Raw genomic sequence first — 15,491 nt, 5'->3', positions numbered from 1 at the left:
AGAAATGTTCTAATCCAATCAGTCATCCATTTTCTGTCTTCCTACCAGCTATAGAAGAGTTGCATCTCCAAATCCCCAAATTTAAGCATAGCTTGGATTCCAGTGTCACAACTATATAAAGTTGGTGAGTTCCCTATCTTCACTGATGTCTGTTCCCTTTCCTAGTTCTTCTTTAAACTAACAAGCTTCAGCAAGGAATTAGTTGCTAATTAAAATATGGCTCCTATTAGTTGTCTGTATTATGCTAAATACTCCCCACCTTGAGTAGCTTTCCTGCAGCACCCCTAACTCTGAAATAACCAAACTTTTTGGCTAGCTGACATCGCTCAACCACCATCTTTTCCTGTGTTGTGGAAAAAAACAAATTCCACCCAAACTCACCTGATAAAAAACTATGAGAAGTCCATATTTCCCATCTACATTATAATGGTATTTTTAAGTGCTAACTATGTATCAAGCACTGTTCTAAATAACAATAATAATAATGGCACTTATTAAGCGCTTACTAAGTGCAAAGCACTGTTCTAAGTGCTGGGGAGGTTACAAGGTGATCAGGTTGTCCCACCGGGAGGCTCTCAGTCTTAATCCCCATTTTCCGGATGTGGTAACTGAGGCACAGAGAAGTGAAGTGAATTGCCCAAAGTCACACAGCTGACAAATGGTGGAGCCAGGATTTGAACCCATGACCTCTGACTCCAAAGCCCATGTTCTTTCCACTGAGCCACGCTGCTTCTAAATGCTGGGGCAGATACAAATTTATCAGGTGGGACACAGTCCCTGTCCTACAAGGGGCTCATATGCTAAATTGACGGGAACAGGATTTAATCCTTTTACAGATGAGGCAACTGAGGCACAGAGAAGTTAAGTAACTTGCCCAAGATCACACAGCAAACAATTGGCAGAGCCAGAATTAGAACCCAGATCCACTGACTCCCAAGCCCATCTTTTTTCTCACCCTATGAACTCTATCTCAGATTAACCTCCACCTGTCTCTCTTCTAGAGTGCAGCAAATATTCAGAAATAGCTGATGCACTCACCACTGCTTTGAAAATAAGAAGCTGACATAAGACTTCAATTTGAATAAAGTCATCAACTTTATAAACACGAATTTCCTGAAAATAATGAAGTAATCTTGGCAGAGTATATCAAATGAGCTCATAAATAAAACAAAGATTAAATGTGAGAAATCTAAATTACTCTGAATGAAGTTTGGTTCATTTAAAGAGATTACGTTGTCTGTACTTGCCGATACTGCACGTCCCTCAAAATATATTATGCAGAACAAATGCCACTTGCAAACACTCAGAGCCCTATACTGCAGCAAAAGGGAATCACATAAAAAACAGCCAAGAACATTACTTCTAAAGATGCATCACTTGTGCTGTTTTGAGAGCTAATATGCTTCTTGCAATATTTCAATAATTCATTCAATCGTATTTACTGAGCGCTTAATGTGTGCAGAGCACTGTACTAAGTGCTTGGGAAGGAACAATACAGCAATAAAAAGAGACAATCCCTGCCCACAACAAATAATGTTAAACCTTTCACTACTCATACTTTAGACTTGGGATAAGTACTAATGTTTGGGGAAGATATGAAAACTGCCAATGGGTGCCCATCCACTTCCACATCAATCAGAAATGCCTTACCGTCAGCTTTAATACACCCATTTAACTCTCCCCTTCCCAATTTACCTCGCTAATCTCCTGTTACAACTCAGGCTGCATATTTTGCTCCTCTAAAACCATCTTACTTGTTATACCTTGCCATCGAACCCATGCCCACATCCTTTTTCTAACCAAAACTCTCCTCCCCTTCATATATAATAAAGATGGAATTTATTAAGCGCTTACTATGTGCAAAGCACTGTTCTAAGCACTGGGAAGGTTACAAGGTGATCAGGTTGTCCCACGTGGGGCTCACAGTCTTAATCCCCGTTTTCCAGATGAGGTAACTGAGGCACAGAGAAGTGAAGTGACTTGCCCAAAGTCACACAGCTGACAAACGGCGGAGCTGGGATTTGAACCCAGGACCTCTGACTCCAAAGCCCGTGCTCTTTCCAATGAACCACGCTGCTTCTCACAGATATGACAGACCACCAATCACCCACCCTCAGAGCCATCCTAAAATCACATTTCTTCTAAAAGGCCTTTTCCAAATATAAGTCCTGCTAATTTCTCTCTCTTCTGCATTCCCTACGGACTCGGGCACATACTTGGGAACACATTTAAATCCTTGCTATCCACCCCACCCTCAGCCCCACAGCTCTTACGTACTTATCCTTATACCCTGTCATTTCCACTACCTGTAACTTAACTTTTTGGACTAAGATCCTGCCCATCCAGAAGAATTGCTCAATAAATCTCACTGATTGACTGACTGATAACAATGCTACATAATTTGCATTCTCTAGTTCCTGCTGGAAATGTTCCTCCTGCGGCACAGAGTACAAGGGATTAAGCAGCAGGAGCGCAGCACATTGTAAAGTGCATCTAAAGGCTTGTTTAGGAGATGGACCCAGATAATTATAATTATGGTGTTTGTTAAGCACTTACTGCGTGCCAGGCACTGTTGGAAGAGCAGGAGTATTCATTCATTCATTCAATCGTATTTATTGAGCACTTACTGTGTGCAGAGCACTGTACTAAGCGCTTGGGAAGTACAAGTTGGCAACATATAGAGACGGTCCCTACCCAACAAAGGGCTCACAGTCTAGAAGGGAGAGAAGACAACAAAGCAAAACATGAAGACAGGAGTAGACACAAGCTAAATGGGTGGGACCCCGTCCCTATCCCAAATGGAGCTCACAGCATCGAATCCCATTTTCCAGATGAGGTAACTGAGGCCCCACCCAGCAGACAAGTGATGGATCCAGGATTAGAGAACCAGGGCCCTTAATTACGTACAAAGATCCAACATCGCTTGCTTAGTCCTGCCTGCTGGGCAACCCTGCATATCCTCAGTCCCACACAAGGAATGAATCCTTGTCAGCCAAAGAAGTTTTGTGACACACATTATTGGTTTCTGGGGATCCATGTCAGGGGGATACGGTGTTGATTAGTGTTTCCACCCCATTTAATAATAATAATAATAATAATGGCATTTATTAAGCGCTTACTATGTGCAAAGCACTGTTCTAAGCGCTGGGGAGGTTACAAGGGGATCAGGTTGTCCCATGGGGGGCTCACAATCTTAGTCTCCATTTTACAGATGAGGTAACTGAGGCACAGAGAAGTTAAGTAACTTGCCCAAAGTCACACAGCTGACAATTGGATGAGTCGGGATTTGAACCCAGGACCTCTGACTCCAAAGCCCGGGCTCTTTCCACTGAGCCACGCTGCTTCTCGAAAGCACATCTTATGAATTCAGTCCTGGAACCATCTAGCTAGCAACAGATATTTACCCCCTCTCCATCCCCCCATCTTACCTCCCTCCCTTCCCCACAGCACCTGTATATATGTATATATGTTTGTACATATTTTTTTACTCTATTTATTTATTTAATTTATGTGTACATATCTATTCTATTTTATTTTGTTAGTATGTTTGGTTTTGTTCTCTGTCTCCCCCTTTTAGACTGTGAGCCCACTGTTGGGTAGGGACTGTCTCTATATGTTGCCGATTTGTACTTCCCAAGCGCTTAGTACAGTGCTCTGCACATAGTAAGCGCTCAATAAATACGATTGATGATGATGATATTTACTAGATTGTTTACTTCCTACCAGTCTGCTAAGGCTGGCAAAACATGATTTAGTTATTTGTCACCTGAATGGAAGTGGAGGGAGGTTCCCTGAAAAAGAGGCAAGTATATTGGACTGTTAAGTAACATGATTTCCCTTTTAGGTCCTGGAGTAAATCATATTCACATTTACTCCAGGACCTAAAAGGGAAATCATGTTACTTAACAGTCCAAGCAGAGTTGTGTGGGCTCCTGTGACCAAGTCGCCAGGGGTGCAGGTGGGAAAGCAGAAGTTAGGTAATGTACCAAAAACCGGTCAATTTGGCCTGCAGTTCTGGACCTCCAGTCCCTGTGAAATGAGCCTCTACTGGGTAATGGAGGACTGCGGGCTGGGCAGAGTAGAGTGTAGCAATCAGTTTAGCTGCAGTTTTGTGGGTGTCAACCTAGCCTCGAAGTGGGGGCAAGAGTTGGGCAAATCAGTCAATCAATCAATCAATTATGGGTACATCTGGAGTGCTTACTATATGCAGAGCCTTGTTATAAACCCTTAGGAGAGTAATAATAGTAATAATGATAATATTTGTTCAGTGCTTACTATGTGCCAAACTAGCTACCTTCCTCCCTTCAAAGCCCTACTAAGAGCTCAATTCCTCCAGGAAGCTTTCCCAAACTGAGCCCTCCCTTTTCCCTCTCCTTCTCCTCCCCTCCCCATCGCCCCCCTCCCTCCCTCTGCCTTACCCCCTTCCCCTCCCCACAGCACTTGTATCTATTTGTATATATTTATTACTCTATTTTATTTGAACACATTTACTACTCTATTTTATTAATGTGTGTATATAGCTATAATTCTATTCATTCTGATGGCATTGACACCTGTCTACTTGTTTTGTTGTCTGTCTCCTTCTTCTAGACTGTCAGCCTCTTGCTGGGTAGGGACCGACTCTATAAGTTACCGCTTTGTACTTCCCAAGCGCTTAGTACAGGGCTCTGCAGACAGTAAGCGCTCAATAAATATGACTGAATGAATGAATCCGTGACCTTCTGACTCATAGGCCTGTGCTCTATCCACTATGCCATGATGTTTCTCTGAAGTGCATAGACAACTGAAGTGCAGTTTGTTGGTACAAAAAGCAGTCAAATACAGTTAAAGCTTTCCTGAGTCCTTTCTTGACAAGCAAGTTAGAATTTCAGGGGTAGATATTGGCCTCTCCTTTTCTCCCTTAGCATGATTTTTCCATGTTATTCCCAGGTGTTCCAACAGCACTTGGACTGGTGTTCTCCCAATTTTAATGGTTTCCCCAGCTACAGTAAAATAAATTGAACTGACTTGAAATTATCCTAATTAGAGCACCCTCATATAATAATAATAATGATGGCATTTATTAAGCGCTTACTATGTGCAAAGCACTGTTCTATCTGCTGGGGAGGTTACAAGGTGATCAGGTTGTCGCACAGTGGGCTCACAGTCTTAGTCCTCACTTTACAGATGAGGTAACTGAGGCACAGAGAAGTTAAGTGAGGTGTCATATCCCTGACACCTCTACAAATCATTCAGCTTTTTAAAAATCACTTTAGCATAGATTTCCCAGAAGGAAATTGAAATCAACCACCATTGTCAGAAGATGACTGAGCGGAGAAACACATAACAGAACACCTCTTATTTTATCTTACAAAAAAAAATAGAAAATGATTTCAGTTTTGTGTAGACTCAATCTCACAGTTAGCACAACACTATTTTCAGCTTCTGGCATTTCAAGGAAAGCTTTACGGAGGAGGAAAGGACATTACCACAGCAACTTCTTTACTACTTAGTTTGGCAGGAAATGATGGGAAAAAAAAATAAAAATGGTAAAGTAACCAGAAACTCTGAAAAGCAATGTGGTCGTGATAAGACCACCTCATTAGCTTGGTGGTTTTAAATCGCTGTTGGCTACAGTGGCTTCAAACCCTTGAAAGTTCAGTCTCCCCTGCTATTTACTCACATGAAATTCTGAATCTGTACTAGAACCACATATTTTTAATCAAAAATATAACAATGCTTTCCCAAACTTCTACCTCACTAGTTTTCATCATCAGCAACTATTCTGATCCCTAACAATTATGAATGGTCATGAAATTCCACTTTTAACTCTAAAGAGTTTAAGTTGAAAGACTTAAAAGTATAATACTTCCTAGACACCCATCAATTGCATTTTTTAAAAATAGTAATGCTTAGACTGCGAGCCCCCTTCTAGAGTGTGAGTCCGTTGTTGGGTAGGGACCGTCTCTCTATGTTGCCAACTTGTACTTCCCAAGCACTTAGTACAGTGCTCTGCACACAGTAAACGCTCAATACATACGATTGAATGAATGAATGAATGAACTACCATTAAAGCATGCATTTTTATCTGGAAAGATTGTGGATATTAGAATGTACACTGTGTGGAATAAATGAAAGCTGGATTTGTCTATCAATGTTTTAAGGAAAACAGTGGAAAAAGTTACATAATGTTTAATCGGGGAATTATAGTAGCAATAATCTAGGTGTTTTACTAGAAGTGAAGTGGATTACTTAAATGAAAATTTAAAATGTCCTTTCCATTTTACAGATAACACAAAATGACTTTTTTCATGTCTCCAGCGATAAGTATAGATTTGCCACTCATTTAAATGGTGCCTTCACCCCATCCACCCCAGCTCATGAATTAATAATTCAATGACATTAATACACGAAGATAAATGATAAAGAGGTTAAAGCACATAGGCCAACAATACACACACACACACACACACACTTCTTTTAGCAAAGCTAATACCTCTCTGCCAATTATAGCTAGAACTTTTTTAACAGTTTTCAATGGCATTTTTACAATCTAAATAGCAGCTTATGCACACACAATTTCACACAATTCAAGCTTAATAAATCTCCTGCTGGTACCAAACAATCATTCTAGGGGATTAAAGTGCAACATCTGTTAACATTAATAAGCATTTTATGTAGCAATATGTATAAGAGCAGGCCCTACTCCATTATTAGTCTCCCGAAAAAGCTTCCAGACTGAAACACTGGCTTGGTATAAATTATACCTTTATCATCTATTGGAGACTTTCATTTATGATAACAATGAGGTACATTGGTTTGAAAGGAAAAAAGAAAAACAAAATTACATACTCTCTGGAATTACACATTTCCCCATAAGCAAGCTTTCAAAACGTATGTGTGTGTGGATGTATGCATGTGTTTCCTGAGCTAAAGAGAAGACAGATAAATGTGAATACATTCCTCTGGCTAATAGTTTGCAGAAATCAATGTCTTGAATTCTTTATCAGGTATAATCATTTAACTAGCTTTGAAAACTAGTTCTGGAAAGTTTTCTTTGGATGAGATTATGTTTTTAAGTTGACGTCTTTTTGTGGCTACCATACAGCTACTTATCAGAAAGACTCAGAATACAGAACAGTTTGCCGAAGCTTTTCTAAAAAAAAAATAATAATAATAAAAATAAAGTTTTGGAATACCTTTTCAAACATGGTAGTAAAAACCAAGATGACTAGAAACAGGCTTCCCTCGACAATCATGGTTTTCTAACCACAGTTTTGAATGTCGTCTCAATAACCCATGCACCATTTTGGCTATCACAGTGTACAGCTCTGAATAAGCACTGTTTATTGTAGTTATGCATTACACTATTTGCTATGTCAAGCCACTAAACATACCGATCACGTTATGCTCTGTACTGTCACTGTACCAGCAACTCATTAGAATTACACGAGAATTTTACAACTGTTGAGAGCGCACTGTTACAGTTAATTCACTTCTATGATAATTTCCCTTTGAGAATTCTAATGAACGACGGATACGATACATTCAGAGTGAGGTCCAAAACTTACGAGTAACAGTGACAGTTACTGAGATGTAAATAGCAGCGAAGCCAATGTGAATTCTTTGGAACTTAAACGGCATTAAAACTGGCTGGGTTAGAATAAGTGTTCTTTATTGTCCCAAACCTTGAATTTTACTCAGTATGATGGAGGCTACAGAGTCCTTAACCCCTTTGCCCCATAAGCACCTCCACAGAATCACCAAGATCCACCCTTTCCTCTCCATCCAAACCACTACCTTGCTGGTTTAATCTCTCATTTTATCCCGACTGGATTACTGCATCAGCCTCCTCTCTGATCTCCCATCCCCCTGTCTCTCCCCACTTCAGTCCATACTTCACGCTGCTGCCCGGATCATCTTTGTGCAGAAACGCTCTGGGCATGTTACTCCCCGACTTAAAAATCTCCAGTGGCTGCCTGTCAACCTACGCATCAAGCAAAAACTCCTCACTCTCGGCTTCAAGGCTCTCCATCACCTCGCCCCCTGCTACCTCACCTCCCTTCTGTCCTTCTACAGCCCAGCTGGCACCCTCCGCTCCTCTGTCGCTAACCTCCTCACTGTACCTCCTTCTCACCTGTCCCGCCGTCAGTGCCAGGCCCACGTCCTCCCCCTGGCCTGGAATGCCCTCCCTCCACACACCCGCCAAGCTAGCTCTCTTCCTCCCTTCCAAGTCCTACTGAGAGCTCACCTCCTCCAAGACGCCTTCCCAGACTGAGCCCCCTTTTTCCTCTCCTCCTCCCCATCCCCCAGGCCCTACCTCCTTCCTCCACCCCCACCCACAGCACCTGTATATATATTTGTACAGATTTATTACTCTATTTTACTTGTACATATTTACTATTCTATTTATTTTGTTAATGATGTGCATTTGGCTCTAATTCTGTTTGTTTTGATGACTTGACACCTGTCCACGTTTTGTTTTGTTATCTGTCTCCCCATTCTAGACTGTCAGCCGGTTGTTGGGTAGGGACCGTCTCTATATGTTGCCAACTTATACTTCCCAAGTGCTTAGTACAGTGCTCTGCACACAGTGAGCGCTCAATAAATATGATTGAATGAATGAATGAAAAAGCCTTTGGTTTTACCCACCGTGGTTTTGCCAACCTCAGGTACTTTCAGGAATTAAACCCCACTGTTGGGAAGGGAAAATTGTAGCAAAAACGTTCTCATGATATGAACAACTAAAGGATCAGTTATGGGTACTGGCTTCCAATCGGCCCTGTCATTCATCCTAAAGCCTTGTAGAAGATTCCAGCTACATACCTTCTCATGAGGCTAAAATTACATTTTCAGGTAATTAATAAAAACACCTTTGCAGTTCAAAATTATTTTGTGTGGTCTCAAACACTTAGAGACTGTCTTCGGGTTTCCGATTTTATTAGTATTTCCTGCCAACATTTTGCAGTTTACCATGACAAAAATGGTTGAAAACTAGGGTGATGAAAAATGTGTTACATTCCTGGGTAAATCTTTGAAATCTGTTTAAGATCAAAGCAAGAACCTAATCATTCCTTTCACTCTGGAAACTATAGATAGGCTTGGAAGGAATGGAGGCAAAAAAACACTCCTCCTTCTGCTTTGAATCTAGGGATGCTGCCGAGAGAAGAAACTCAAGGGTCTCTTTTCTGATCCAGCGGAGAGACCCAGTTTCATTCTCATAAAACCATCACCTGTGTCACAAAGGAATAAAGTACTGGAGAATAGAGAGGGAAGCCCAGGGTCACAGTCATGGATTAGGCAAAATAGGTGCCTCCTGGGAAGGTTTGCACAGAATAGGGAGACGATCTTCTGGGCTTAGAATTAGCAGGGAACTGACAAATCCTTGGCCACTTTCTCTGTTTATCTCTTTCGAAGTGGAGGAAACATTCTAGCTCATTGACCAGTTGGGCCAATGGTATATTCCTAAAACAGAGCTGCTCAGTCCCCAAAGGTGTAGCCCAGCAACTAGGAGACCAAAGTAGATGTCTAACTGGCACATCATTTTAGTTTAGATTTGTAAAGTGGAGAAGGTAAGTGGAAAGCTTAACTATCAGCAACAAAAGAGATTCATTTTCACTACCAGCAGCATCAGTTTCAAACCAAAGGACAACGTTGCATCAACAATCAGGAGGTCATACCCTGAGTTGGTTTTCCAGGAAGAGGAAAAAGGAGAAAGATCGGTCAGTTCAAACCCTAGTCCTGAGATAAAAGGAAGTGATCTTTGAAAAGGGAGAGACTTCCAAGGTAGGAATTAGTTGACTTTTAGCTAACCAATTGAGGTGTGGGTATGTCACCTCTGTGACTTTTTCCTTATTAGAATTTAAGATTTACTGAGATTGCTAAAGCTCAAAGGCTACTTATTACCAAATCTAGGTCAAAACCCCCTATAGGTATTCAGATTAACATCTACAATTTCTATGACAATAGAGGACTCAAACAGCATTTAAAGGAAATCTAAACTGGTTTTGCATAGGCATCTGACTATTAAATATGAAATTTAACAGGCTCTAATAATCCATTTGTAAATGGTCTAATATATGTCCATCTTTATTTAGTAGGACACAATTCTCATGTACCAGTGTCAAACTGAGCACACAATAAAAAAATGTTCTGGCATTTCACTAAATTAAAATCCTGAAACCCCACAGCTAGAATGTGCAAATTCAGATGTTATTAATACTTTAAATCAACTGCAGTATTACTCAGTTTCATATAATGCAATTTATGTTGTTGTCTTCTACAATAGCAAAGAACACAGTATGGTTTTAATCAGATTTTTCTGTTAGCGGTTTGAAGACACCCCTTTATCGACGAACAAACCAGCACACTGATCGTTTATTTTAGGAGGTAAAACAGGCATAGTTTAAGTGAAAGATAAAGCACCTGCTAGGTGCACTCTATGAAGTGGACTTAATACTCCTTTAGATTCAGAAATTATGTGGATAAAAAAGCAGCGACATGGGTGGGTATTAGGTCAGTTTACCATCTGACAAGATCAAGCATCTACACACCAAATTAAGCTTCCATGGAATTGTGTAGCTGTTAAGAGTTTAGACTTTCTTGTCAGCTCCGCCTTCATAATAATCACACAAAATGCCATGTCATTCGAAATTTTACCTTAGCTCTCGGCAAAAGGATGATAATCCATTCATTCATTCATTCAATTGTATTTATTGAGCGCTTACTCTGAGGCTGTCTATTCCACCAAATTAACTGTTTAATACCAAATGTAAATGAATGTGTCTGTTATATTTTCGTGTTGTACTTTTCCAAGCACTTAGTACAGTATTCTGTACACTGCACGTGCTCAGTAAATGCAGTTTACTGACTGATTAACCTATATGTCTTATTTGAGTGGTGGCTATCTGGCAGCAGTGAATCTGTTCAGAATAAATGGAAAAGAAAGTGGAGAGGAGGGGTGAGGTTCTAGAGCTTTGGTACCAAGTAGCGTGGCTCAGTGGAAAGAGCACGGGCTTTGGAGTCAGAGGTTGTGGGTTCAAATCCCGGCTATCCCAGCTCCGCCACTTGCCAGCTGTGTGACTTTGGACACGTCATTTAACTTCTCTGTGCCTCAGTTACCTCATCTGTAAAATGGAGATTAAAACTGTGAGCCCCACGTGGGATGAACTGATCACCTAAGCGGAGGTTCCCCAGTGCTTAGAACAGTGCTTTGCACATTGTAAGCGCTTAATACATGCCAGCATTATTATTACCAAATGTAATTGACTGACTCCTTCAACAAACAAAACAGGGGCTAGACTGTAGGATTGTCTACTGTAACTGTAGAGGAAATCGCTTAAACAATTGTTGTAACAACTCTATTGTTCTCAACTCCCCCAAGTGCTTAGTACAATATTCTGTACAAAATTTAGTGTTCAGCGATATTTATTGAGTGCTTATTTTGGGGAGAACATTGTACTAAGAACTTGGGAGATCCTAGAAGGATTAAGCAGGGAGATCTTCATAATAACTACCATCAAGTAATGGTTTACTGATACCCAAGGCACAGTCAAAATCCCTGTCAAAAAATGAGTAAATGAAGCTTTTTCCTCTACCTCACATCCCAATGTACTCTGATTATAGTGGGACCAACCTGCTTTTGCCTATTCAGATTTTTACCTGTTTTTGCTGAAGAGAAGCAGCGTGGCTCAGTGGAAAGAGCATGGTCTTTGGTCAGAGGTCATGGGTTCAAATCTGGCTCCACCAACTGTCAGCTGTGTGACTGTGTGACCTCTCTGTGCCTCAGTTACCTCATCTGTAAAATGGGGATTAAGACTATGAGCCCCCCGTGGGACAACCTGATCACTTCGTAACCTCCCCAGTGCTTAGAACAGTGCTTTGCACATAGTAAGCACTTAATAAATGCCATCATTAATTAATTATTCAGGGTGTTTTTCGCATTTCTGTTATTAACTGTCGACAGGACGCATAAATGGAAGGGCAGGAATGGAATGCCGGCAGTGTTATTTTGAAACAACCTAAAAGACTTTGGGGCAGCTTGGGCAGTTGAAAAGTGAGAGGGCTATCAGGATCAAATCATCCAAGCCATTTATTTCCTCAAGGAGAGAGTTTGTTTTGTGGAATTGCATACCCACTCTAATGGTCAGATTTTCAGAGTAGCTGGCAAAATGACCTTATGGACAACAGATGGAAGCACATATCTGGTAGGTGGAGAGATATGCAGACAACTTTTTATTTGTCTCTCTGCTCAAGTTAAGTTGCTCTCTCTCCCACTAGACTATAGCTCATTGTGGGCAGGAAACATGTCTGCCAAATCTGTTGTACTGTACTTTCCCAAAAGTTTAGTGTAGTGCTCTGTATATAGTAAGCACTTAGTAAAACACCATTGATTGATTGATGAACTGATTGATTATCATCCCGAACCTCTCTAAAGTGGCTGAGGAAATTGGTGGCAATATTGTACGATCGCATTAAGTACGCTCAGTCAGTCGATTGTATTTAAGAGCTTATTGTGTGTACAGCACTGTAGTTAAGCGCTTGGGAGAGTACAATATGAGAATAAACAGATACATTTCCTAACCACAGTGAGCTTACACAACAACACGGCCTAGTAGAGGCAACACCAAACTAGGAATAAGGAGATCTGGGTTCTAGTCCTGGTTCTGCCACTCGCCTGCTGTATGACCTTGGTCAAGTCACTAAACATCTCAGTTTTTCAGTTTTCTCATCTTTTAATGGAGTTAAAATACTTGTTCTCCCTCCCTTGTAGACACGAGTCCTATGTGGGGCACAGACTATGTTCAATCTTATCATTTTATATGTTCTCCAGCACTTAGAATAGTGCTTGAAACAATAGTAAGCACTTAATAAATACAATCATTATTGTTATTCTCCAATTTACTGATTTTCGCTAAACACCATATGCCATCCTTACATTGAATTCAGTCAGAACACAGGTTTTTCCCTATGCATTTTAGAAAGAACAGTTTTAAGAAATTAGGGAACATTGTTCCGTTAGTGTGAGATTATACTAGATGCAGCGCAATATACTCTTGAAAGAAATGGTAGGGCACACGCATGCAGTGACACACAGAGTTGAATATTACAGTACAAGTTTTCCTTAAAGCTGGATTTGCAGAGAATATGAATCCCATGTTAATAGGATATTTGCATAATCACAGAAATCTTACAATCAGCCAGGCTCTCTCTATTATTCAGTAGTTGGGATCATTTGCACCATTTTCATCCCTTAGCACAAATAATTGAAAATTGGATGCATAAGCAAAATAATAAAAAATGTAAGGAGTGGCAGCAGGGAAAGGTAATTCTGTTTAGGGGTCCATAAAGGTACATATATTGTAGCAGTGTCAATATTGGTATCAACAGCATTTACTGAGTATGTGGTTGTCCACAACACAGAAGCAGGTTACTGGAGAAAGTAAAAGAAGTAAAAATCAGTACCTGACCCCAAGGAAGATTTTGCTGAATCCATAAAGACAAAGTGGCAACAAGATAGGTGTCAAAATCTGTGACAAAAAAATGGAAAAAAATACAATAAAAAAACTATTTTAAGTAAAGTAGGGAAAAATGTACTAATATGCAGGAAAACCGAGAAACCACTAAGAAATCAAAACCTGGGTTTGGGGCAATTTGGAAAATATATTAAAAACTGCTCAAAGTTGCATTTTGGAAATTACTGGGAATTTTCTGGAATGGTCATGAAACTAAAAAATATTAAGACAGTCCTAAATGATTAGCTCAATTTTCTTTAAATTACAGTAAAATGCATATATTATTGGGATACAATTTTATAGCTATGAAATGATCATTAACAAATCAATCAATGAATACAACGATTCATATAGATATATAAATGCCAATTCATGTGACAGTACCAAGATTTTCTTTTCTTTTAATCAAATAATAGAGTAATGGAAATATTTTCCACACATTTTTTTTTCCAAGGATCCCTATTCCTTCAGGCTGAATGTTTCCAACTGTAATTATTTGTCAGCGAAATTAGTCAATTCTTTCATATCCAGGTGTTAACTAACTAGTAAGCTGACGTCCTCGTGACTGAGCTAATGAACATACTGCTGGAAAAAGAAGAGAGATATTTTTCAAATCTCTTTAAGTGTGGTTAAGTGCTACACCAAATGCTGTTTAAGATTTCAATTTTACCACACTCATTCTACCACAATGACCTCTGTGGGATTCTGAGAGCCCCAAAATAACATTAGGAAAATAAAATCCCAAGCGCCGTACTTGGGTCTTCCCACGATATTGCATCTTGATAAAAATAAGCCAAAATACAGCTGTCTACTATTAATACGCAGGTGCAAAAAGAACATTCTACCGACACGTCTCTCAATATCGAAGCTCATTAAATCAGCTGCTCACTTAAACATTTTGGTAGCCAAGTTTCTTTGCAACTCTGCGGTAGAAAAATAGGGCAAATACACCTGAAACTTTAAAGGTTTATAAGTATTGCAATTAATAAGCCATTCAGCATATTCTATATCTCTATTAGGTACATGAGTTGCTTTCAAACGAACATTATTTTCTGACTCACCCAAGCTGGACAGCATCCGGACAATCCCGGGATCGCGGCAGCACAAAGCCAATCCAGCATGGGCTAGCAGGGGTCGGCTAATCCCAGCAGCCAGCTACCCTACAGCAGTCCTTTCCCACAGAGGGAGGCAACCATCTGAACTGCATGCAGGCTAGGATAAATGAAGTGGCCTGGGATTCCCACTTATGGCATACTGATGCGAATGGCATGCGCAAAGGACAAGGCACATGCCTATAGCGAGCTACTCGTAGTTCAGCCCATCACATTTCAAATTCAGCGGTCCTCCTCCTGCCTGGCAGAAGCTGGTGGGACACTACGCTGAGCTTCCGATTTCCAGCCTTTATAAAGTACTCTGATGTGATAACCTTACCACTGATATACAGCATTTTCACTCACTTTGAAGCATGCACGGTCTTAAAAAAAAACTCCAATATGACAACGTCACCACGGATAACACAGATTGACTGTGATTGATCGGAGGCCTTCCCAGACTGAGCCCCTTCCTTCCTCTCCCCCTCGTCCCCCTCTCCATCCCCCCATCTTACCTTCTTCCCTTCCCCACAGCACCTGTATATATGTTTGTACATATTTATTACTCTATTTATTTATTTATTTTATTTGTACATATCTATTCTATTTATTTTATTTTGTTAGTATGTTTGGTTTTGTTCTCTGTCTCCCCCTTTTAGACTGTGAGCCCACTGCTGGGTAGGGACTGTCTCTATATGTTGCCAATTTGTACTTCCCAAGCGCTTAGTACAGTGCTCTGCACCTAGTAAGCGCTCAATAAATACGATTGATGATGATGATGATGACTGGGAAGCAGCACACCACAGGATGATCAACTGTTTTTAAATAAGAGGCACTGACGACACCACCAAAAATAAGACTTCATATTTTTCAAGAAAACACCAGCAGAATACCCAGAGCGAATTGT

General features: G+C 40.4%; 1 protein-coding gene across 9 annotated transcripts in view; it reads right to left on the bottom strand.

Annotated features, from left to right (window-relative positions):
• The window catches only part of ADGRL2 (adhesion G protein-coupled receptor L2), a 240,018-nt gene that overhangs the window by 205,821 nt on the left and 18,706 nt on the right, over positions 1–15,491 (bottom strand). For 7 of the 9 annotated variants that reach the window (XM_038745865.1, XM_038745866.1, XM_038745867.1 and 4 more), the window contains exon 2: positions 13,444–13,508. The exons of the other annotated variants lie outside the window; for them this stretch is intronic. The gene's annotated coding sequence lies outside the window, so the exon portion shown is untranslated. The remainder of the gene's footprint in view (positions 1–13,443; positions 13,509–15,491) is intronic. 9 annotated transcript variants of the gene reach the window in all.

This window comes from Tachyglossus aculeatus, chromosome 4 (genome assembly GCF_015852505.1).
Source record: "Tachyglossus aculeatus isolate mTacAcu1 chromosome 4, mTacAcu1.pri, whole genome shotgun sequence".
NCBI classification, from domain to species: domain Eukaryota; kingdom Metazoa; phylum Chordata; class Mammalia; order Monotremata; family Tachyglossidae; genus Tachyglossus; species Tachyglossus aculeatus.
The sequence above is the reverse complement of the archived record's forward strand: the minus strand, read 5'-3'. Positions and strand labels throughout refer to the sequence as shown.